The 24,793-nt window shown below is 43.6% G+C and overlaps 1 protein-coding gene across 5 annotated transcripts in view; it reads left to right on the forward strand.

Moving 5' to 3' along the window:
- The window catches only part of HLF (HLF transcription factor, PAR bZIP family member), a 35,828-nt gene that overhangs the window by 3,115 nt on the left and 7,920 nt on the right, over positions 1–24,793 (forward strand). The window lies entirely within an intron of this gene.

Here is a 24,793-nt window from a genome sequence, read left to right on the forward strand (position 1 = left end):
AGAGCAGGATATAAAACCCTTTGCTTTTTCTGAGCCAGCTTTAAAAATAGTGCTTATGTGCCCCACCGTATTCTGTCGCATATGCACTCACAAAATTAAAAGCAGATAATCTGTCCTCATTCTCTTTTTTTTTTTTCAGAGGAGCCTGGTTATGAGCCAGGCTGTTAACGATCACCTGTCAGAATGTATTTGTAATCAGCTGTCCGTGTGACTTTTCAACTCATTGATTTTTTGGGAGTTTTTTCCTGAGCCATTTGCAGCTCAGGGTTACGAACTTATCTCGCTGTGCACTTTTTTACTGTTGGAAAGGACGTCATGTCTCTTGGGGTGGGATAAAACATCTAAATTTGCAGTTATTTTTCCCCACACCGTTTTTCCTTTACAAGAATAGAACGTTTTGTTGAATCTGGTTTTTATAAAAGGGAGCTCATTTCACTCCTTAAATAATATTTTCTTGCCCCCCATTACAGATAGGAACTGTGACTTAATTAACAGTAGTCTGGTTTATCATCAGGTCGTTGAAATTTTTATGTGCTGTGATGTGAAAATATTACTTTGGCAATCAGCTTTGAAGAGAAGATCTTACAGTTTAGCATCTGAGTAAGTTTGAGAATATAACATATATTTAAAAAAAAAATTGAGTAAAAGTAAGCATTTAGGGTTGTCATAGAAGTGCCAAGGCAAATGTGCTGTTTTGAAATATGGAGGTGAATGTTAAAATAATTACAATGGAGCCTGTTGGTTAATAGATCTTAAGACTTTTAAACAGATTTTTTTTTTTTAACTACCACATGAAGAATTTTTAATTGCTGTGAGCTACCATTCCAGTATGCATGGCTGTTGTGATTTGTATTGTTGCAATAAAGCCAGGCAAAAATAGCATAGAGTATACAATTTCCATAAAAATTCATTTCATGTGATCTTCCTACTTTTAGGAAAACTGGATTTTTTAGGTGATAGTAATTCTCCTAAAAATATTTCACTGGTGTGTCTTCTACCTTTTGCCTGGCAATGGCAGCCTGTTCGAGCGTGTGGAGCTGAAGGAAGGGTCAAACCCTGTGGTTCTCGTGTCCCTGCTTTGAATGGCTCTGTGGTTTTTGGCAGCACGTGCAGGTGGTCAGAATTCCCAACTCCAGGGGTGGGAGTTCACCTGCACGTGGAGCCCCGAGTGTGACTCAGGGACGTTCCCTGGGGTGTCTGGGCCATGGATGGTCTGTGGAAGAGCAGCATAAGGAGATTTGATTTTGTGCATGCGTTGAAACACAAGCCTTATCTGTCTGTAGAAGTGAGTGGCATTGCCCAAACTTGTTTTATACCATCTCTGGAAATCAGGAAATCTGCACTGGCGTAGAGTGAGGAATGTCATCAGGCTCAGCAGAGCCCTGCTGACCTGGCTGTAGATGTGACATTACCAAAATCTTCACTGATTTCCCCCCTCCCCCCTAAAAAAAAAACTAACAACAAAATGGTTTTGTATAAATGTAACTTAATTCTGTATTTCCAGCTCACATTGTCTGGTTACTGGAAAAATGTTTAGGCTCACCAGTTTATCATCTGCAAAGAATTAAGGAAGCACCTACTTCCCATACATTTCTGTTCAGGGAATTTACATATAGCAAATGCTGGGGTTTTTTGAGGAGGAGGGACAGAGGGCAGTGACTGTTGCAAGGCTGGAACCATATATTTTTCACAGCACTGATTTTGTTAATGAAAAATAGTATTTTGATTTATTTTAGCATTCCAGACCAACAGTCGTCGTCATGTGTAGATGCATTTAAAACTTCTTTTTTGTCTTGGTATTGGATGCTGGTAGGTTGGTTTTCAGATTTTTATGAAGCTTTTAAAGTAACCCATTACTGCAGACACATTTCTGTGGTTCTTCATCTCGTGCACACTTTGTGTTGTCTTTTGCCGTGTTTTTTGGTGGAATGTAAATTTCTGTTTAACTGCAGAGTCCTTAAGGAAATTTGGAGTAATTTTTAGTGGTTTGTGTGTAAAGGGAAGTACATATTTTGCAGGTAGCTACGTGGTTGTTGCCTTTTTTTTTTTCTTTTGGCTCTTTTCCCTGGTGGGGGTGATTGGGGCAGGTACTGTAAGGGGTTTGAACATGTGAATTAGAGTTCAGAGGCATCAGGCTGAGTCTGGTGAAGGACCCTAATTAGATTTTTGGGATTTTTGTGGTTTAGATCTGAGTTTTCTGTTTGCCACCAAAGCCTTGGACGTGGGGCTGTGTCTCGGGGATAACCAGGTGTTGTTTCTGCCCAGCTCCCTGAGGAGGTTCTGAGAGAGCTCACTCCTGCTTTGTGTTCTGTGCTGGTGGTTTTCAGTCTCTGTTCCCTGGATGGCTGGGTGCCTTTGCCTACTTGCCAAAGATTATTTAAGGAAAGAAAAAAAGGAAAAAACAAGCTTTGTAATCCACTGCAGAAATATAACTGTGTGCAATATCTGCGAGGCTTCACTTTCAGTTAAAAAAAAGAAAAAAAACAGATTTTGGGGCTCGTTAATCAAAAGCTGAGAATTGTTTGCATGTGAGGTGCACTTACACCTCCCACCCCCCTCTAAGAACACAAAGATTTTTATTAAATGTCGTGGTTTATTTATTCAGCTGAGATATTCCATGTAGAGTGTAAGTATCCATTACCTCTTGCTCCTTAACGGAGCCACTGAGCTGCAGTGACTGACACCAGGCGGGGCTGGGTGGGTTTTTTGGCGTTTTCTTGGAGCTCTTGTTTGTGACAGGCGCAGCAGCCAACTGGGAGAGGTTTGTTCTTGCTCCATCCAGCCTCCTGGCTGGAAGCTGGGGATGACTTGGTGCAGGGGCAGCCCAAAAAGGGTGTGTGTGCAACACTCCCTGTATTGCAGCCTCCCTTCCCCTGTGTTTCTTAACGTGACCTCCTCCTCCAGCACAGCCTCGCAGTGCGAAGGGCAGCATTCCCAGCTTGCGTGCGGAATCCTCTCCTAAGCTTTAATCGCTGTTTACAAGCAGGAAGGTGTTGCAGGAGCCCCCCTCTCTGAGAGGCGAAGGGCTCTACCTGCGGCAGCGGGAGGAGCTGGGAATTTCCTGACCTCTGGTCTCACACGTGCCTGTGGGAGTGAGCAGCTCAACCAGCTGCTGTGGGGCTGGGACCGGCAGCTGCTCTTCACATTGAGCCTCACGTGAGGCTCCCGGTGCCTGCAGGACCATGTGCTCCAGGCACGGATCCCTGCCCTGTGCAGCCGGCTCAGCACGGCTCTGCTCCTGCCATCCCCACCAGCCCGTGCCCAGATGGGACAGCTTCGCCCTGCGCTGCCACAGCAAAGGAGGCTCAGTCTGCAGACGAGCCTCACGAGCTCTCCGGATCAAAGGGAGATGCAAAATATATTCAGGCAAATATTAAAAATAGCCTGTCACATGATAACGGGGGGGAAAAAGTGCTGAACGCACAAGGCTTGTTAGTGCTGGAAGCAAGAACACTGTGTCTCCTTCAAGGGAGCTAATTTTAATATTCACTGTTAAATGTTGATTATCGGTTAAATAATTGCTCGACTGCGTGAAAGGACTTGAACTTAATTCAGAGTTCAAACAGTAAATAGCATGAAATAATCTTGGGTGTTATGCTATACTTTCAAATATCCCTGGCCTGACTCTCCAGGTCTCACTGGGAATAGTCAATTCTACACAGGTAGAGCTCCTTGGGCAAGTAAGGGCTGTCCACAGTTAGGAAGAGGATACACGCAGGGTTGTTGGTTTGTTGGGGGATGGTTTTGTCCCCTTGAGGGTGTCTGAGTGTCAGACTTGTTGCAATTACCTAGAACAAGCACAATTACTTTCTCAGAGCTTTGCTTCCCATCTCAAAGCGCTTTGGAGAGTGATTGCAGGATTCTCTGGGCAGTGATTTGATTTTATTTAAGAAGCAAGTACACCCTGAAGTCTTTCATAAAACAATACATTATAGTGAGGAGAGCAGACCTCATCAGGAGGTGTATACAAAGACATCGATATTATCTGATTAGATGAAGCTACTTGGAAACACATTAAATTGTTCAATCTCTACATATTTATATGACAGCAAATTGGCAATTGTGGAAGCTGCAGAGGCCAGATTCTGCCAATTAATCTGAGCAATAAGTACTTTACTCCTCATGTGGTCTCACTGATTTCTGTGTGGCTCAGCAGGCAGGCAGATTGTTGACTGCTCTCCGTCAGCTCCCAGGTGGAGCAGCAAAATGTCACCATTCACTCACTTGTCATTCATCTTTCTGGAATTATTTTTTTTTTTTTAATGAGGGTAACAGCTCTCAGTGCACCAGTGGAGTTTTCACAGGATGAAAGGGCATAGTCACCATCAGTAAAGAGGACTTCAGAGCATTATGAAATCAGAAGCTTGGTTGCCTGGCAGTACTGCTGTTTAGTATTTATATCACACAAACATGATCATAAATTTCCTTTTTTTTTTTAAGTTTTCCTTTCATAACAAATAATTTTCAGTATTTTGTCTGAATTTCACAATAGACTGGTAATCAGAAAAAAATATTTCAACTAAGTTATATTCAAGAAAAACTGTGGGTTGGTCTCTTCTACATTAAGTAGGTAAGGAAAGCTCTGAAAAAAACCATTTGCTTAAACCTCAAATCTGTTCCATTTAATGGACTAAGTTATATATAGGAAATGAGTTTAAAATGCACAACTGTGTCAAAATGAATGTATGGCAAACAGATTTTTGTAGCTTGTATCATCTTTTTTTTTTTTTTTTAATGAACAAATGGTGTTAAAGAAGCTTTCTGTTTATCAAAAAGCTGAATTTAGTCCTGAGAGCTTCAGAGCTGCTGTGGGGAGAGCTAACACAGAGGTAGGTGAGGCAGCACGTGTTGCAACATTTATTTTTTCTTTTTTCTTTTCTGCTGGGGCTCTTCACAGCACTTCAGCTCTGCACAACTGAGGTGTTCTCCATCACGCTTTAAACAAATGCCAGTTATTGTTCAACCTCTCACGTTTCTGACACTCCTGGAGCTGTTGCACAGTTCTGCTTCCCTGCCCATTCTCTCAATTACATTTTGCCAGGGTTAAATTTGGCCCAGATTTTCATTGTGTGCCATCCAACACCGTGGCTTAGCCCCTCCGATGTGGCACGATCTTGCTTCAGGGTCCTCTCCTCAAGTTTGAGAGAAACAGCTTTAGCTCTTCTTCTTGCTGGCATTAATTCTCTTGTTCATATTATTTGGCATTTAATGAAAACAGGCATTGAGCATCTTGAAGCTCTTGGCTTGTGTTTTGGTGTGTGGCTGTTGGTAGGAGGAAAAAAAAAAAAATCCAAATTTCATTAGGATTCTAGAAAACTGAGGCTCCCTTTTAACTGGAACACAAATCTAGATTATTACTGAAACAAAATTTGACAGGAACCCACAGATGGATTCATTAACATGCATTTACTACAAGCAGAAGCAGAGTGAACTAGAGCAGTAACTCACCTGTAACAAAATGCCATCCTTAGCTATGTAGGTGTTTAAGCAGAGAGGCAAAAATACAGAGTTTGGCAAAGATTTGTTGAGGATGGAGAATGGTTTTAAAAAAAAAAAGAGTTCTTTTCCAATTAGCCTTAGGGAGCTCAGCTTGCTGTAAATTCTTTGTTCTGGAACATGGCTGTGGACAATAGGTCAAAGATTAAGTAATTCATTACAGAACTGGTTGATTCTCCTGAATTTAATAAACAATTGAATGAAGAGGGCTCTCTTCCATAGCAAGATCCATGATTTTGTGTGGCAATGATCAGATTTTAAGTTTTAAATAAAACACCTGCAAGGCCTCCCCACTTACTGAATGTGTATTTGGACATCGGTGTATTTGAGGTGACCTGGTAACAGCAACCCTGGTACAGCTGAAAGCACTCAAACCCAAATTAAATGTGGAGAGGAAGGAAACTGTAAATAGCATTTTGAAAGAAACGAAGGAATAATAATGTGAAACTTGAAAGCACAAAATACTGCAGAAGTGTGTTTATTGGAGCAATCAATATTTTTAGGGCAGCGAGATTACCGAAATAATAGCACTAAACCTTCTTGTAGGAGAGTGCCCTGCACAGGCTGCAGAACATAAAGCACAGGCTCAAGGCGAGAGGGCTGCACTGAAGCAGAGCAGATGACTTAAAACTCTTCAGTCATTTTTACAAACTCACCATTGCAACATTTGGAAATGAGTCTTATTCCGGCAAGAAGTCTGCTTAAAAAAACCAGCTGTGCGCTTAGCTTCATGCTTAGTAAGTAGGAACTAAGCACTCCAACCCAAATCCTGTTCCTCATCAAAACAGAGGGGGTTAAACTGACTTCATTTGAAGGACCCTGCAGCAATCAGCCATAGCACTGTTCCCTCTTTGTGCTGCATAGTGGAAATGTGGATGTTGGTGACATCTGTAATCCCTGCAGCTGCGGCCCCTCGGCGGGGGCATCGCCCCTCCTGGGGGTGTAACTCTTGCTTGCTGGGAGAGAAGAGCACTGGGGGTTTTCTATGAAAACAAACCAAATCCAGTCATGCTAGGTATGTGTGGTCTCTTGCCTGTTCCTGCTTGCTGATTTTTTTTGGAGGATATTGGCTCATTTTAACCACATGTGGCACAGAAGGAGCGATTCTGAAAGAATAGTTACAGTCCTAAAATTTCATGAAAATAGAGGAGGGGGTATAGGAGTGGATATAGGGTGGGAATATGTTGATGAGCAGGAAGAGTAATGTAAATGTGCATTTTCTACATCAGAAAAATCACATAAGACCTTTAAAATGCCTGATCCGTGTGAAATGTTTCTAGAAAAGCTGACAACCTTCTAGACACCATGACATGCCAATTCACTTTGAGAAAAGAATCTGCAAGAAACCAAATTTAATTGGTTTAGTGTGTGTTGGAGGGACTGTGGGGGGGTCACAAACTTTTTCCCACCGTTATTCTTCCTTGGAAATCCTCGGCTTCTTGAGCTTTGTGATTTTTATGAGACTCTGGGGTTTTATTTGAAAAGAGAAGTTAGAAAACCAGCTATAAGGTTTATAAACATGATCCTGGAGGTTCTGATCCTGAGCAGTGGAAGGGGCTTGGTCCTCTCCAAGACTGAGCACAGTTGTTTTACCTAAAAACTTGCTGAACTTTTCCATGACCTTGCAATATCCTGTTCCTCTTGTGCAGCAGAATGGCCCCAGCTCTGCTGCCTTGTTTGAAACTACCTTGTGGTGAGATAACTTCAGATTTGAGGGCTCTTCTCACCAGTATGGCAGTATCACATGTGGGCGGGTGTCCAAGTGACTTTGTGTGCCCATCTCCCCATTCATCCCACGCAGCACTGGCTCAAACCTGGGAAACTTTCCACTCTGCCGCCGGGGTCTGTGCTGGAGAGAGGTTAGGAGGGAGTGAGGAACAGGGGAGAGTGAGAGTGGGCTAAAAATGTTGAGGGATCAAAGAGGAAAAGTAGGTCGTGCAGGGTATGTGCGCTGGGAGGAGGGATAGGGGAGCACAAGTGAGGGGCAGATTTGTTTTCCCATTGGTCTTTTCAAAGTTGTGCAATTTAAGAATTGGATTAACCTGATATGACTTTGTTTTTCTGCCAGATTAGATATGTTGAGTTTCTTGGCTTTGTGAATTGTACAGTACATTGTGTGCTGTAAAATATGGGTGTGTCGGGCTAAAGCTGTGGTGACACAGCCCGCTCACGGTGTAATGCAGCTCTGCTGGGTGGAACCCCTGCTCCCCCTGTGTCCCACTCCCTGTCCCCCAAACACACACCTGGGAGGGCATTTACAGATGGGACAGAACCTCTCTTTGCCCCTACATTCTGTTTCCAGATACCCTCTGTGGTAAGGTAACACTTACCTGAGGTCCAAAAGCCCGTTTGCTCTGGCAGTTGTGTATTTGATGTGAGGTGCCTTTAAAAAAAAAAAAAAGCTGTATGAAAAGACACTCAAGAGTTTCTTCCCGCTTCCTCACTCAGGATTTTGGAGAAAGTTTATTGGGAAATGTTGCAATTTTTTTTTCTCTGCCCCCCCTTTTTTTTTTTGAGTTAATGTGTCTGAAACATTACCTTGAGCTTAACTTTGGAAGAGTGAAAAATCAGATACACATCTGAAATAACTGCAAGTGCTGAGCTCACTGTTGTTTGAAGTACACCACAGCGGCATATCAATGTCAAAATAAAATTTTCACAGCAGTATATGTTTGCTCAGTGGTTTGTTGGTTTGTTTTTTTGGTTTTTTTCAGTTTTTTGGTGCTGCATTCATCCTGAGATAATTTAGTTTGGTGTATCCTTTTTATACGCTGAGCTGGCCCCGTGGAATAAACCAATTCTCTTTGCTTATTGAAGGGTGAGGGTGGAGTAATGCAACTAGGCAGCTAGAGGAGGGTGGCCAGAATCACAGCCCTGTTGAGCTGGGTGATCCTCGGATTAGTAAAGAGTGTGCAGATTTTGGGGAGTGAAACTACAAATACCTTAGGGCACTGCTGTTTAATTCCCACTCTCCATTTCCTGACTTTTCCAGGGACCTCAGCAACCCAAGCAAGTTAGTCACGAGGGACTGACAGATATTCGTTCAAAAATGAGGAGTTCATTCCCCTGCCCATAGCGAAGGTTGTTTCTCTTGGAGGAGAAGAGCATAAATAAGAGATCAGGTTAATAAGTCACATATCTAGATTGTGTCCTGCTCCTCAGCCATGTGCTGCTACAGTGCCTTACTCCACTAATTCACAAAAGCCAAAGGCCATGGAGCTTACTCACCAGCAGAAGGTTTTTCTGAAGTGGAGTAGAATGGTGACTGAACCATTTTTTGAGAGCAACACCAGTTGAGCAAAATGGAGCAGGAGGTTGACCTTGTGAACACTGGCATCACTCAACTCTATATTACATGAGAGAATTAGGAAAGAGTGCAGTGTATTTAAAGTTAACCTGCATGTCTGCCTTCTGAGGAGTTAAACCACAAGCCTTCAGTTACAGATGTTGGTCTGCTTGAAACACCTTGGTGCCTTGGCACTTAAAAAATCAGGGCATGGATTGTCCAGACTCCAAGGCCTGATGCACCTGTAATCACGTGGCTGCTCTCAGAAAGGCTGATCCTTCAGTTGGACCGGGCTCACCACCAGGTTTAAGAAACACTTTCCCAATGTCTCTTATCTGCTCAATTTTCTCAGTGCGACCTGGTTGATGTCATTGTTGAAAATCGTGGTAGTCTCAGTCTGGAAGCTGCTCTGAACACGTGAAAAGGACTCATTAGCCAGATCCAGGGAGAGAACTGGAGGTGTAGTTGTCAACTCGTGCGCGTCTCTGATTTCACCAGGTGCTGCACGTGTCCAGTTTATCAATTTATTTCTCTTAGAGAGTAAACAAATCTCACTTTTCTTAGGTGCTCTGGTGACTGTTTTAGCTGAGCTGCTCTTATCTGTAGCAGGGATGTACTTCTGAGATCTTGTGTTTGGAGGCTTTTTTTTCTGCACCCACATGTAATATGCTCTCACGGGTCATGTGCAGCTCTGACTCTGACCAGGGGTGCTGGTTGTCTATCCTTAAGTCAGTTATTTAAAAATATTATACTACTATCAAAATATAATACCTGATCATTGGTGCAGCTTCTAGCCCTTTAGGCTCTGCATGTTCTTCCGATTGAATTTGTTGGCCAAATTCTGTCGCACTTCATGAATGTTTCTCTGTGTTCAGTGGTGCTGCTGGGTGGCTGCACACTCTGAATCCCAGGGGATGTCCTGGACCACCTTGGGCCACATCCTGGGAGGCCTGAGGCACCTCTGAGTATGGAGTGCTCAGTATGGAATTCAAAGTCACTCAGCATTTTGCATTTTTGAACCACTGATGGGTAGCTCTCAGTCCTGTACAATGGAGAATTTACAGTGCCTGTGCCGATCAGGTTCCCTCAGGATCTGCATCCTGAAGGAGCTGATGGGGTGTCACTCCCGAGCAGATCCAGGTGAATGCCGGGTGCTGAGCACCCCCGTGGAATGTGCTCAGCCCAGGAGCCCAGTTAACACCTCATTAACACACAGCACTGCAAACCCCAACCTTTAGGCAAACTCCTCAAGTAGTTTTATGCTGCCCTTCAGTTTGTAGCCCGTGGCTGGTTGTTTCCCACTTTCTCACGTTTTCCCTGATGTGTACAGTCTGAAGATCACATTTAACCAACACAAGGAAATCAGCTTGGCCCGACGGGCTTCTCCATCACGTGGCTGCAAATGTGTTCACTCTGTTCTGCCAGATTATGGCTGGCTGAGCAAAATACAGTGGAGCTCTGGGCTGCTGGCCAAGCTTTTATTTCAGTTTGGAGCTTACAGCCACATATTTGCTATTTGGCAGGACATCCACTGGGGTATATTTGGATAGTAATCTAGCATTGTTTTGCTGCTTTTTTCTTCTCCTTTTTTGTGTGTGTGTGTTTTTTTTGTTTTAATGCACACAGAGAATATAATCCCAACACTTACTTGGGCCAGTCTATACAAGGTTTCTCAGTGTGCACCGTTATGTATGTGCACTGAGAACTTGTAGCCATGACCTTTGATAAATATAAGTCAAAGCAATTAACTTTCTTTTATTGAAAAACGCTGGATGTCCTACTCTTTGCCCCCTCTGTGCCGATAACAGAGCTGTGTTGTTACTCTTTCCAAGATCAAAAGCTTCACTAGGGTTTGATTGAAGTCCAATTATGGAAGGAAGTAGCTGTGCTGGAGCTCTGAAAATAGCAATAATTGTTAAAATAATAAAGTGTGTCCTTGTGTGTCTTTATAATATTTAGAACTTCTTTTGGGGGGAAGGGGGTGGCTTTCCTCTAGTTTTAAAATGAAAATATTAGCAAATGTCTTGGGAAAATAGGAGTGTGCTGTTAGAAGAACAAGTATCCCTCTCTGGATTTCTTACTTCAGTTCTGTTCTCCACCCCAAGTTGCTGCCTTCCTCAGAAGCTGTTTGCATGCAGCCTGACTCATGCAGGAAAATAAAGCTGGATTTGATTTTTAGCTGTATGGGAGGCTTTGGGTTTGGGGGGTATAAAGCCTTTGTGATGCAAACTCATTTATTTCTCTGTGAAACAAAAAATGGGCTTTTCAAAATACAGTGTGTTATGGAAAATTGGCTCTGGGTTTCAAACTCCAACATCTCCGAGGGCACCCATGTATGAAAAAGTAGTACAAAAAGACATAATGCCTAGGGAGGGGGTACAAAATATGATGGCAAGCAGGAGTGTTAGAGGAGCAGTTCCTGTTACTTTATGAAGGGACATCTCTTGAATATGGTGAGGAGGGGGTTGGTTGGTTTATTGAACTGAGAAACCTGTTTGTAAGGTAACTTTATCAGAGCTGTCTCTGAGCAGAGCCATTTCTGGCAAAGCTGAAATACTTTTCTCCAAATCTGTATGTTGTTGTTTAGAATATAAATATATGTTTGCTTTCTCTTAGTCTCTCCTGCATCCTCAGAGATAAAAGGACTGACCTGGGAGGAAGCCTGTGGTGAGACTCACCTGGAGTCAACTCTCAGAGCCTCAGGAAGGGAGAGCTTGGGTCTTAATGTTAAACCTCAGCGTGTCTAAATGCCTGTTTATCAGTTGTTTAGTTCATTGAAACATCAATGTGAAGAAATAGAAATGAAGATAATATGGGCTGATGGCTGTAGGGGTTGCTTTGGTGGTTATACAGCTGTGACTCTTTTGAGATTACAGCAAGACTTTACCCGGGTTTGGTTTCGTTTGTTGTTTGTTTGTTTAGCTCACGTGCTTGCACACACGTCTGATATAGGTAGGACAGGATAATCCTTGTGTGAAAATCAACCCTTGTGTTCATTTTTTTAACCAAATGGACTCAAAATCACTAAGTGCACAGAGTAAAACCTTTGCGTTATAGATAAATGGTATCAAGTAATAAGCCCAGAGGATTGTACAGAGCAGGATTAGAATGTTCTTGGCCCCTTAAATTATTAGGACAGAAGCTGTTAATTTATTCATTTGAGTCTTACTGTTACACTCTCTCCATTGCAGTTAATAATTATTTCATTTTTCTCCATTCACTTAAACATTTTTTTTTAAAATCATTTATTTATCCTGACTGTAAGCTTTATGTTTATAACATCTATAAAATACTCTGCCTTTTCAGTTCCCTGCTCTTACTGTGTTGGGGGATGGATCTTTGGAATACAAACTGCTTCATTGCCTTCTGGAAATTTTACTTGTCAAAAAAAAAAAACAAACCAGCCTTAGCAGGGGTAGGTACCCTGTTGTTCAGCTTAAAGGTGTTTATCCATCGACAGCTCTCAGAAACAGCCCTGCCTGATCTCTGGGAGCTGCTGAAACTCATCAAGCAGGTTCCTGCTCACCAATTATCCAGTTAAGCAGAAAGAGGAAAGGTGTTTCTCTTGCTTGTTTTCTTCTTGGCTGAGTTTAACCTGTTCTTCCCCAGGCTGGAGTAAGGGTGGATGTGCATGGCATGGGAATAGCAGCAGTGAGAGTGAGAAGGAAAAGGGTTAGAGGGGACCTCTGGTCTTGGCACAGGAACACACACATCAGCATTCACATCCCTCAGGTGGGCAGGGACATGCAGTTTCCAGCATAAATCTAGAGCATTCTGATTCTCAGCTGAGTCCTACCCAACGTCCCTCAAACAGCTTTTTGTCTCGTGTTTTAACAAAATCTTAAAAAACATTAAAAAAATTCCCCCCTTCAACCAAACCCCTCCCCACTGCAAACCCAATAATGAATGTTTCGTTGCTGCCAGAGCAAATTTGTTGATTCCCAAACACTCCTACTGTGAGGACTTAAATTGCTTGCATAATAAGTGCTGTGGATAATATAAAAAAAGCTCTTTCTAGTAGAGTTCTGGTTTCCAGGACATATTATAAGAATAAATAAATGCTGGGGTGATACCAGACAGCTGGGTTGTCCACATCTGACTGTCTTCTCCATTGATTTTTAAGACAGGACATGTGCATAACTCTTTAATGGCTATCAATCCCAGATGTGTCTGCATGGAACTCAGAGAGATTGTCAAGTGACAGTGCAGTTGTGAAACAAAATAATTTTGCTCCTGATTACTGAAAATAGTAAATGAGTGGGTAGGATAAAGTGAAAAGATACTCTCAATACCAGGAGAGAACAAGAGGATTAAATGACCTCTGAGTGCCATTAACAAATGGTAACGCTTTTCTTTTTTCCTTCTTACCGCCTGCCCAGGGAATCAGTTCCATGAGCAGCACAATCTCTGTGGGTTCTCTGATGTGTAATGAGCTTTTCATTTGCATGGTTTTCACAAAGCACGTGTGGATACCCCTCTGCCAAATTTGTTTGCAATTGGCCAACGATTTCCAGAGTTGTTGGGAGGGGGCTGGACAGGCACGTGAACAGCACGATTGCACAAAACTCATTTCTCTGGGAAATTGAGCTAAAGAATAACTGTCAACAACTGGAGCACTGAAAGGAAGTTTGCAAAGTGATTGAAGGAACTGAAAGGCCATTTGATAACTTAATTTCATACGTGACAGTTAACCAGGTACACAAGAGACAGTTCTTGCCCACAGGTTGGATCCATGCTGGCAAATTTCCATCTGCCCAGGACCTGTTTGTAGAATTGAATTTGGTGACTGCACTGATTGTTTTGGAAGTGACTGGAAGTGCTTAGGATGAAGCAGATGTAAATACCAGCTCAGGCTGTGGCAGAGCTTGATCTGGTGGTCTGAGCTGTGCTGGCAGCTGAGTGGTCTGAACAATAACCTTTGACTATAGGTCGGGCTTTTCTTTTGTTTCCTGAGTAGCCTGAGGGTGTAACTGAATATTTACTACTGTTCCACACTGCTTTTTATATTTTTTAAAGGAAGACCCCTGAGTGCACGAGTTGGAATGCATGTTAATAACAAAAATTGAATAGGGCCTTTCCATCATCAGGTTTTTATTGAGTTTTACTGCTGTATCCAGGCAGTAAAATGGAGGCAAAAGAGGTAGAGCCAAATTCTTGGGTTACTGAGCAAGGGTAAAGTTGGGTGACCACCTCATCCCTAGGCAGCTTGGACAAACCCTCTGAAACAGGTAAGGATGGGTTGAGATTTCTGCTTCAGTAGGTGCTTCTTCCAGGCTGCAGGTTTAGCAGGTGAGGTTGTGTGTGGTGGATGGGCAGCAGCATCTAAGCTGGGTGTGAGTTGTGTGGAATGCAGGCACATAAATAACCAGGTCATGAGGAAGCAAAATGTTTTCACCTGTGAATAGATGAGTTACTTCTGCTGAAGTGCACAGGAACACAGGGTTAGCTTCTGCAGGAAGAACACATTAAAGGTGGCATAAAACATCTTTATCGTGAGACCAGCCCTTAATTTATTTCTGAAAATCTGGAGCACCATAAATCTGTCAGTGCCATTTTCTTTATTCCTTCTGCTACATTTGAAAAAAAAAATCATTTATATGACACAGCTCTATTTTGTATAATTTTTTATATCCAAAATGCAGAGGGCTTTAGAATAGATGAAGAAAAGGTGCATATCTGAGTTTAAGATAAAATAAGATGATCCCTGTGACAGAGACAGCAGAAATGATGTGATACGACAGTTGCTGTAGCAACACCACCTACTTCATGAAAATCAGAGTTAACAGGAGTGTAAAAGGTAAAAGCCCACATAATTTTCCAAGCCTCTGAATTGTTGCTGCCCTCAGCCTGCAGTGCTTTCCAGCTCTCCAGGGTTCCTCCTTCCATTTGGGCACAGATACACCTTTTTCCACATGTCCAACTCCTGCAGACCCCATCCTGTGTTGAGCAGGGACACGCAGTGGGAGTTCTGCAGTGCCTGTGCCTGCAGCTGACCTGTGAATAAGAGGGAAAGAACAGGAAGGGTTGTGTCCTGTGCTGTCCTCACCACAAATCCTCCCAAAAGCCCTGGACAGCAAAATCCTGTGAGGCCTGTGCTGTCTCACGGTGTCCTGTCCAGAGAATGGGATGGCCACCAGTGTGAAAAGGAAGCCAGGCAGTCAATTTACTTTTGTGGGAATCAGCTTGTAATAAGGCCCTGGTATGTTTAATATGAATTATTAAGTGTTGTAGAGACTGCAGGTCTCAGAAATAAGTACCTTGGCATGTTCCCCTCTCCCAAATAAACCCAAAATAGTGGTGTTCCATACCAGTGATGTGTTGCCTATGAAAGTAGGAAAGCACATTGTTTTCGGTCAGAATGGTGCTGAGCTTGCTGGCCCCAAGTGCAGCACAGCATGCAGGGAACTTTATTCCCCTGAAATTTAATGTATCCAAAGGGGGTAGAAGGGTCTCCAGTAAAGAAATGTTTCAGAGCCAAGGCATCATTTGAAAGTCATGGGGTATGTCTGCATTGGCAGCTGATTTTGAAATTTGCAGCTGTGGATACTGGAAGAAAAATACTGAATTAAATGTATGGTTACTGTAAATAAGGCTGCTGTTGGCTCACACTTCTCTTTATGATGATTTTCAAAGGACAGTGTCCTCTGTGTTTCTGTCTCTTTATAACATGCAGACACCCATGTTTAAAAGCTCCCATATGCAGTGAACTGATTAGTGATTTGCCAGTGCATGTTGGCCTCAAGCTTACACTGAAATATATTTTTATTTTGACTATATTGATACTTTTAAAATATATTGCCCTAATATATCAATGTTTTTTTTCATTAATTGGCAGTGGAGAGCCACGCTGTGTGTGACATGAAAACTAAAATCTCTATTACTTGTGAATTGTGGGCAAAGAGTTTCAGAAGAAATGGCAGTTCTCAAATGGCAGTCGAGTTTCCCTGATGCCTCCTGGAGACATCACAATAAATGCACTGCTCAATAAATGGAAGGAGGCTCGACTTTTGTGTCTTGGGGCATTTTAATTTCATTTTTGACATAGTTCACAATCTGCACAGGTTCAGCATGCCTGTTGCATTCAGAACATGCGTCAGTGGAGTGTTCAGAGGCTGAGGCCAGGGCTGTGGGCAGTTTGCAGAGCAGGAAAATAGAAGGAAAATAAGCATTAGGATTCCAGGATTTCTTCCAAGAAGTATTCCATCACCAACCTTTATCACTGCCTCTATTTTTAAAAGATAAACCCAAATATTTTGGTATGTGTTGGCTTTTCTGGTCAAAGTGAGGTGCAGAAATCTCAGCAGGCGTTAGTTTGAGTTTTGAGGCTCCTCAGCAGAGCAGGTTCTTGCCACTTTCAGTGAATTTATCAGACAGTGTCTTGCCCAGTGTTGTAATTTCTTTTAATTAGACTTGCTTTTTGAAGTTCCTAGTTTTTGTCTGGTGTGTCTGATGTGCCACCAAAACCTGTATTTTGCAGCAGCTCTAAAGTGGTTACAGACACACAGGTAAAATCCGTATTCCACAGCCTGTTCTCCTGGAATTTTCCCTAAACCTCGGTGGCGTGTTCCCCTCCTCCTCTGACCCCTTTTTCAGACTCCCCAGGCCTGGTGCATCTGTGTAGTTTATAAATGAAGATAAACATATCAAAAGAGAAAAAGCTACAACCACACAGCCTTGTGCTTTCTTTCTGTGTGCTCCTTGGGAATAAAACCAGTATGTAAAGGCAGATTAGACCTCTGCAGCTATTGGGCTGTAACAAACCAAATACAGTTTTTAGGGTTTTGCTGGTTGTTTGGGATTTATTTTCCAAAACATGTTAAAGGATCCTAATTTAAGGCAGAGAGAAAATAAAATGTACTCAGTCTTACTTAGAAGGTTATGGGAACAGCATGTTCCCATTCTGGCATCCCTAATTCTTAAAATGTGATTATTTTATACAAATCCCCCTCTATGAATTGTCACATAAAGAGTGAACCTTCTTTTAGTGAAACGTAAAGTGAAAAAAAGTAAAAAAATTAAAAATACAAAGTGGCTGCAAGAGATAATTCTGATTTGTGTGCACAGAGCAGATCAAGAGAGAAGCTGAGATTTTCCAGTTGCTGTGACTCTGCCCAGTGACCTCTTTTTCTGGAGGGCTGCTGATAGCATCTGTTGTCTGTCTCTCGGGCTTGCCACGAGCTACTGACTGGGGAGACAGAGGAAATGTACCTCCTGCACGTGGCCTTTCCATTCCAGCTGAAATCTCACTTGGGTGTGTTTTGATAACACACCCAAAGCAAGAAGGGCTTGGGTACCAGAACTGGGTGATAGATCCATGAGTCACGGGTGGCATATGCTGTCAGGATTAACAGGGTGGCTTTTTGCAAGACCTGTTTACTGGCTGAGAGCTGTGCTGTCCTGGATAGACAAATAAAGAGAACAATGGGAGAGGAGCTCACCTGGAGAGCACGTTGGCAGTGGCATGAACCCATCCTGAGGAGGAGTGTTGTCTTTGTTTGGAGCACTGTTCCACGTGAGGGCATATTTGAGGTCGGAACAAGGTGAGGGTCTCCAGGCAACTAGTGGTAGGACAAGAGGAAACAGCCTCAGGCTGTGCCAGGGGAGGTTCAGGTTGGACATCAGGACGAATTTCTTCACTCCAGGGTGGTTAAGCATTGGAACAGGCTTGCCCAGGGAGGTGGTGGAGTCCTCACCCCTGGAGGTGTCCAAGGAATGACTGGACATGGCACTCAGGGCTCTGGGCTGGATGACAAAGGTGGGGATTGGTCACAGGTTGGACTTGATGGTCTTGGAGGGCTTTTCCAGCCTAAATTATTCTATGATTCTGTGCCATATCAGGCTTTTACGTCAAGCAGTTGCCCTGTCTAAAATCTAGTGGTGATTGGTTTATTAAAGCCGGGTATTTAATGTCCAAGGAAAGGAAAATGGATCTTTTCATCTCCTTTGGAGCAGTTTGACAATTGTGATGCTCTTCTGGGACCTTCCCTTTAAGAAAAGAAAGAATTACTGCACTTTTGAGGAACCTTACTATATGTGAATTGCCAGTTAATGAAAATATACCAAAGGATGTCATGAAGTTACAATGCACCAGAGAATATCAGCATCTTGAAGTGAGACATGCTTCTAAGCCAAGTGTAAATCAAAATTAAACACAGTGTGAACGCTCTGCCCTGCAGCTTCTCTTCAGGCCCTGTCCTCACTGAATGCCATCTTGGTTGATCTTTATAAGGAAAGCAGCATCCTACAAAAAACCCAGAAAGACATTTAGGAATGCTGTAGATTTCATGCTTTTCAAGAATTTTAAAATGTCCTTGCAATCAAACCCTCTGTTTCTCCTCGTAGCACTTCTGCAAGGGAAATGTTCAGAGCAGGAACAGCTACTGTCAGGTGTCTTGCAGGGGTAGTTTGAGAGGGAGTAAGTTTGATTTCCTGATTGCTTTCAGAAATGGGGCCTCGCTGAGCTAAGTAAGTGCAGCCTTCTGTAGGTTGAGGTAGGGCTTTCACAGGATGGATCTTACAGAAGAGTACAGTCCAGGAGACCTGGTAGAAAATTTTACCTGCTGGTGCCTCATATTTGTCTGTTTATTGCTTTTGAAGGGCAGAATGTTACGTGTACACCATGTTAAACACATGCAGGAGCTGCAAGTCAAGCCCTCCAAGGTCTGCACTCGACTGAAGGCCACGTGTGCAGCTTCAGACAGCAAACCCCTCCCTTGTCTGCTTGGAGATGCAGCTTTAATTCCATTATATCCTCTCTTTTCCCTTTTCCTGGTCTGCATGTGGAGGTCAGACCAGCTCTGGGTTGAATCAGGGCCGTATCAGGAAGGATGTGGGTGTCTGTAGGATCTTGGATCTTGACCTCATTTACTGCAGATGTGAGAGGATACAGGGAACAGCAGGGGCAGAAGGGAAAATCTGGCAGGAAGGACAGAAGGATTTTGTCTGGAGAGACTGGACTTTGCACAAAGTTTCAGCAGAGTTCTGAACAAGTCGTTTGATTATGTGAGGGTGTCAGTGTGTGTTTGCTTCCCTTTCTGTGAGGAGCCCAGTGTGACACCGTGGCTGGCCCTCACCTGCAGCTGGAGTCCATGAGGGTTGATTTGAAATGCAGGCAGTGCCTACAACATCTGCTAACCTGAGAGGCTGGATCTTTGATTTAAAGTGTCTCTACTTCTGTCCTTCACCTGCAAAGAGAAGTGCTGCCCCTTCTTTCACGGGAGTCTTGTGGGTTAAAAAATAGTTTCTGTGAAGCACACAGGTGCAATAGTTGTCAGTGCTGGAGAGAACCCCTAAAAAGTTGATGATTGTGTCTCTACAGGAGTTTGGAATAATTTGTGGCAAGTAATATAAGGGTTCATTTGGGTAAATCAAAATGGGTCAAACAAGCATCTCCTTAAGGAGGAAAGAATCTGGAAAAGACAATATATTAATGAAACTTTAAAGATTGTTGCAACCACAACCGTGCATCTTAAACAGCTTTTGCACTTAAAAGCAAACTGAAAAAACAACCTAGAATTTCTCATGTGCCACTCTTACAACAGACATATTGGAATTGTGCAGGAATGGAACTGGCAGCCACCCCACAGTGTCCTGATGCTCGGACTGAGTAGAGGATGACAACTTACCCTCGCTGTAAGGAGCTGAAGGAGGACAGGGAGCTTTGCCAGTGCACTTCAGTGTTTGTTGAACAGGATCTGTGGGACACAGGAATGTGGAGCTGTGTTTGTGCCATCAGCACAGGCACTCTTCTGCCCTGTTCCCTTCGATGATGCTCTTCTGCTGAACTTGTTCATCCCAGCCTTTGCTGGAATAACCTTCCTCTCCCAAGCTCTCTCTCTCCTTTTTGGCTACCAGGCTCCCTCATCCTTGCCTTCCTCACCTTCCTGCCCCATTCTCAGCTTTGAGTTCAATCACTTATTGAAATTACCCCCTTCTCTCCCAGCCTGACCGTGGGCACAGCTGGAACAGGCAGCCCAGGGAAGTGGTTGTGCCACCAGCTCTGGGAGGTATTTAAAAAATTGCGTAGGTGTGGAACTTAAGACATGGTTTGGTGGTGGAGTCAGCAGTGCTGGGGTAATAGTTGGACTCTCAGAGGTTTTTTCCAATCTAAATGATTCTGTGATTCCATGAAATAACCTGCCCTCTCTTCCAGTGCACAGGCCACTTAGCACGGCTCAGGGAAAAGTTTGCCAGAAACTTTTAACAGGTTCAAAACAAAGTATTTTTGCGGAACTTTTTTCGGGAAGCTGTAGAACCATTTTGGCAGAAACGTAACTGGCACACAAGAAATCCAAACAGAATGGTTGAAATCTGGCAAAGGCCAGAAGGAACTGAAGGCAGCATCCTCTAATGGGAAGTGTCAGACAGTCTTAATAAGACTACCAGTCCTGCCTGGAATAATACTGTAGAGGCCCAGAGCAGGAGGCATACAATGCTGAGAGGGGAAATGACAATTCTTTTGTAATTAAATGCACAAGGTTTGTAAACAATGCTGATATCTTTAAAAAGTACACATTTTAAAAACACTTTCATGTGCCAGTCTTTGAGCGTGTGTTAAAAGCAGCGAATTATGTTGTGGTTGCGTTGGATTCAGATCCTTCTTTCCGCAGGAAGTGTTTGCAGTCACCCCGTGTTCGGCAGAATTGAGTTTGTTTAAGATAAGAAATAGAGGAATGTCTGTGCTGGGTTGGAGCCCTGGACAAAATACACTGATCTCCTGTTGCCTGAGAAGAAAATAAAGCTCCTCTAATAAGTGCTTTCATAAACACACCCAGAGGTGAAAGTGTCTTCTTCACCCCCAGGCAGAGAGGGGTTGGGTTTGTCCTTCCAGGTGAGGGCTGGAGGGTCATAACGTGTGGCTTATCCACCTCAAGGGCTTGGTTTCTGGAAGACACTAAAATCCTGATAGCAGGGAAATTAGATAGGAAGATAAAAGATTGCTTTTAATATTGTAAGTGAGGAATGATAACCTGACAAGATGCTGTCCTTAGATAAGTCTTGACCTCAAGAATCTTCCTTTTACTTTGCTGCCTGTGGGGATTTTTGCCTGTCTCAATCCCTGCTCGCTGCTGCTGCCCTGTGTTCTGCAGTGAGAGAGCTTTTCCTGGAGGCAGAAGGAGTTAATGCAGAATTGGATGACAGATTAGTCTGGGACAGGCTGTGATTTGGAGTGAGAGAACTATCCCAAATAGCTGGCCAGCTGCCAAGGGGATAGACTGGTTTGGAAAACACATCAGCAGAGCAGTGGCGTCCTCTGGAGCAGCTCTGGGTGAGGATTATCTGTCAGTTTAACTGCTGTGCTGTACAGTCTGACTCACACACACACAGTGCCTTCAGTTTGTATAAAGAAAAACGATTAGCAAACACATGTTTTATCTCTGGGCTGCTAATAAATTGAATAAGAAACTCCTCTTTTATTTCCCTCCAGTGTGTGTAAAAAAATAGGGAAAAATATTTTGATTAGAACATTTTCACTCCCTTTTCTTTTCTTTCTCTCGGAGCCGTTCTCCAGCCAGCTGTTGAGCTGATGAGGAGAGTGGAAGGGCTGTGAGAAGGGAGATTTTTCTGAGCATCAGACACATTTCTATGGGAGTTGAATGATTCAAAATTGAGTTCCACATAATTTACCAGGGATCTCTTGCAGTACAGATGAGAAGCCTGTCAAGCAGTGGTGCAGCTGAAGAGGTTATTTCCGTCTTAACTCTCCTGGGCACAGCTGGTAGGTGGGATGTTTCAAAAAGGGGAAATTAAGAGTCAGGATATGATGATTGAGCACCCCACGATACCAGATCAGCATTTGGGCTTTTCTGGGTATATAAAAATGCTACTGTAGTTTTGAATTGTGAATTTTAATTACTGCAGGCAATTAAAAACTGCTTTCTTTTTTTTTTTTTTTAACCAGCCATTTGGTGACCTAGATGACACAAGTGAATGGCCTCAGTCCATTTCTGTTTGAACAAGGAGCCATGCTGAAAATATTGCCATTACACTGAACTTCCTCACTGGCAGTCTCTGCCCAGAGGAGGAGGAGGACTGAAAGGGTTAGAACAGCCAACTTTCTTTCAAGTCCTTCTTTCTGGAAAATTTGCTGCTATTGCTCATGTCTGCCAGAGCAACACCAAGAGCATTAGCAAAGGCAAGATGTTGGGGCAGCTGTAACTGCTGGGGTAGTCAAAACCTGCTGATCCCTTTGCCAGGAGACACCTGAGGCTGTGTCTGTCCTGGCATACTCTGTGTTGCTTGAGTGGAGCTCTGCAAGTGGGAAAGGCCCCAGACAAAAGGCCAGTGTTGACATAGTTGTGGTCTCTCCAGGGCATGGTTGAGACACATCACTAGGGTGGTATGAGGGGAAGTTTCCATTAACAATTGTTCCCGGTTTGCATCCACCACCATCGCCACCGTGGGGTTCTGCAGCTGGATCTCCAAAAGAGCTCAATGCTCAAGAGCTCTCATTTCAGCAACTTAAATAGAGGGGCTAAGTTCTTTCCAAAACACTTGGCAGTCGTCAGCCCCCATTGAGAACAAAGCTTAAGCACATTAAACAGTCCAGCCACTTCACTGCTGAGAAAATCTGGCCGCGGTTGGGAGCACAGAGTGTTTAAATAACACAGAGCCTGGCAAAGGCATCTGGCTCCCAGTGCTGGGCAGTGAGGTGCCTCACCTTGCCTGGCCCTGGCAGCTGGCAGAGTGGGCTTCCTCCTTGGCTGATTCCTTGTGCATCACAGCCTCTTACCAGCCCTTTTCTCTGGATGTTGTGACAGCTGGGAAGTTTGCTGATGCGAGGATTAGTCGGCTGCCGGGCACATGACGCTCAGATTGCTGTGCTTATTTGACCTGCCTCTGATTGCGAGGAATTTTAGTGCATAAAAATAACACCCAGAACGAATTTGGCAGAAGGATGCACAGCGAGAAGTGCCGTGCACACACGGGGAGAGGAGCTCGGGGAGCGATGTAACGCGAGGCCGCCGCGCTCCTGCAGTGCCAGCAGTGCCAGCAGTGCCAGCAGTGCCAGCAGTGCCAGGGCCAGCGCTGCCCACGCCGTCGGCTTGGATTACGGAGGGTTCCAGCACCACGGAGATGCCGTGGCCATTGGCCAGTAAACTAATGAAGACAGGTTCCTGGCTTGCATTACTGGCAAAAACTTGATTGAATAAATAAAAAGATGCCGAGTGCCAGGAGCTGCCTCACGTAAAACGCTGCGCGAGGCAGTGCTGGTTCTTCTGCTCGGGGCTTGTTAACTCTGTTCTCAGGGGAGCTCCTGATGGTTTGCAGGAGCATGGCAGGACAGAGAGTTGGCCCACACAGGCTGAGGGGTGTGTGCCATGTGGCTGTAGGGGTATCTTACAGGGCAGTGCTCTTTGGGCTCCTCAGTGTTCAGGTGCGTGCGTGGTTTGTTCATGCTTTGCTCTAGAACAGTGTTCTCCTTGAACGAGCTTCACACTGGCACTGGGACATCTTGTGTGTTGGCTCTGGAGTTGTGAAAGCTCCTTAGGCTGGGGGAGATGAATGAAATGTGTGCATGTAGGAAGCCAGGCAGGATCTTGTTTGCCATAGGTTCTTCTCCCAGGTCACCGTGGAGGTGCATCACTCTTTATTTTGCTGTTGCAAATAAGATGCAATGCCTCGATTTCCCATGTTTAAAAGGAGTATTTTTGCCCTTTTTCTGAGTGATATTGTAGTATTTCTTGAGGCCAATGATTACAGAGCTCATGTAATTGTGTAATATGGCACGTTACAGATAAATGATAATATGCAAACTTATACTGTGTATCAAGAACTTCAGCAACATTTAAATACAGGCTCTTTTGCGTGGGGCAATTGGAAAGCTGGGGTAGATTTCACAATCCACTTGACTTTTAGAAACACCCTGTGTGCTCACCAGAAATGTAAAAGTATTCAGCTCTCACATCTTGCTTCATTTTTATCTGTATTACAGAATTTGCCTGATTTGTGTGTGGATGTGTCTGTGTATTTGTGTACCTGGCTGCTCTGGTACAGGCATTTAAAGGAGCCTTTCCTGTGTTTCATCCTTTAAATAGGATGCAGCAGCATCCTTTCCTCTCCCTCCCTCTACCATAGCCGTAGATACATATTTTAATAACTTTGATCCTCCTTTTCTCTTCTCCCCAGCCATTACCAGCCTTTCCTGAAAGCTGATTTTATCAGCTTTAAATAGGAGTTACAAAAGACAAAGCTCTCCCTTAGCAAGCCCTGGTTTGCACAACACAATTCCCTGGTGCCTTTTCCATGTGATTCCAATATTGTTGCCACGATCTTCTAGATTAAAATAAAACTTACATTGTTAACGCTGGCCTTGGTTTGGAATTAGAAATGACATTTAATGTTTACCATTTTACACCCTAAATATTGCAGATGTGGGCACAAAAAAGGAAATATTACACAGTCACAGGATGTTTTTGTAGTTATAAAAGCCGTCAGATGGCTAAAGTCAAAGTGAATTAGCAAATAGCCAAAATTATAAAAGAATATCTGCTTCAATCAGAAGTCCTCCCTCTGAAGTCTGTGAGGCTTCTACTTCTGAGGCATGTGAAAACTTCTGAAAATTCTGCCCCCAGGGAAGGTCCATGTTTAGGCAGCTGACTTCAGGATCCTATTTTTGGAACCTTTGGTTGAGATTTTAAATTGGATTTTTAGTGGGAATGGTGCCTGAATTGGTGCTGTGGGATCTTGAAGGCTGTATCTAAGATAAAAAAAAAAAAAAAGAAAAAATGGGAGGGCTAGCATTCATTCTCTGGGGCTAGGTTCCTTTTTATTAGATTTTATATATCATAAAAGAAATGCAGCATCAGTAAGTGTTCTTTCATTTTTGCAGAGCGTTTTTAAGGAGTTGTAGCCTTTCATGTTGCTGGTTTCCTTCACTGTCTTTTAGAATATCACTGGTAGGATTTCATAGAGAATTGATAGAGGTCTTCTTGGAGTGCTTCAGCACAGCTGAAAGTACACTCTCATGAGATGCTGTCCATGGCAAAAACTGTACAGTGATTGATTGTA

This window comes from Pseudopipra pipra, chromosome 19 (genome assembly GCF_036250125.1).
Source record: "Pseudopipra pipra isolate bDixPip1 chromosome 19, bDixPip1.hap1, whole genome shotgun sequence".
Classification (NCBI taxonomy): Eukaryota; Metazoa; Chordata; class Aves; order Passeriformes; family Pipridae; genus Pseudopipra; species Pseudopipra pipra.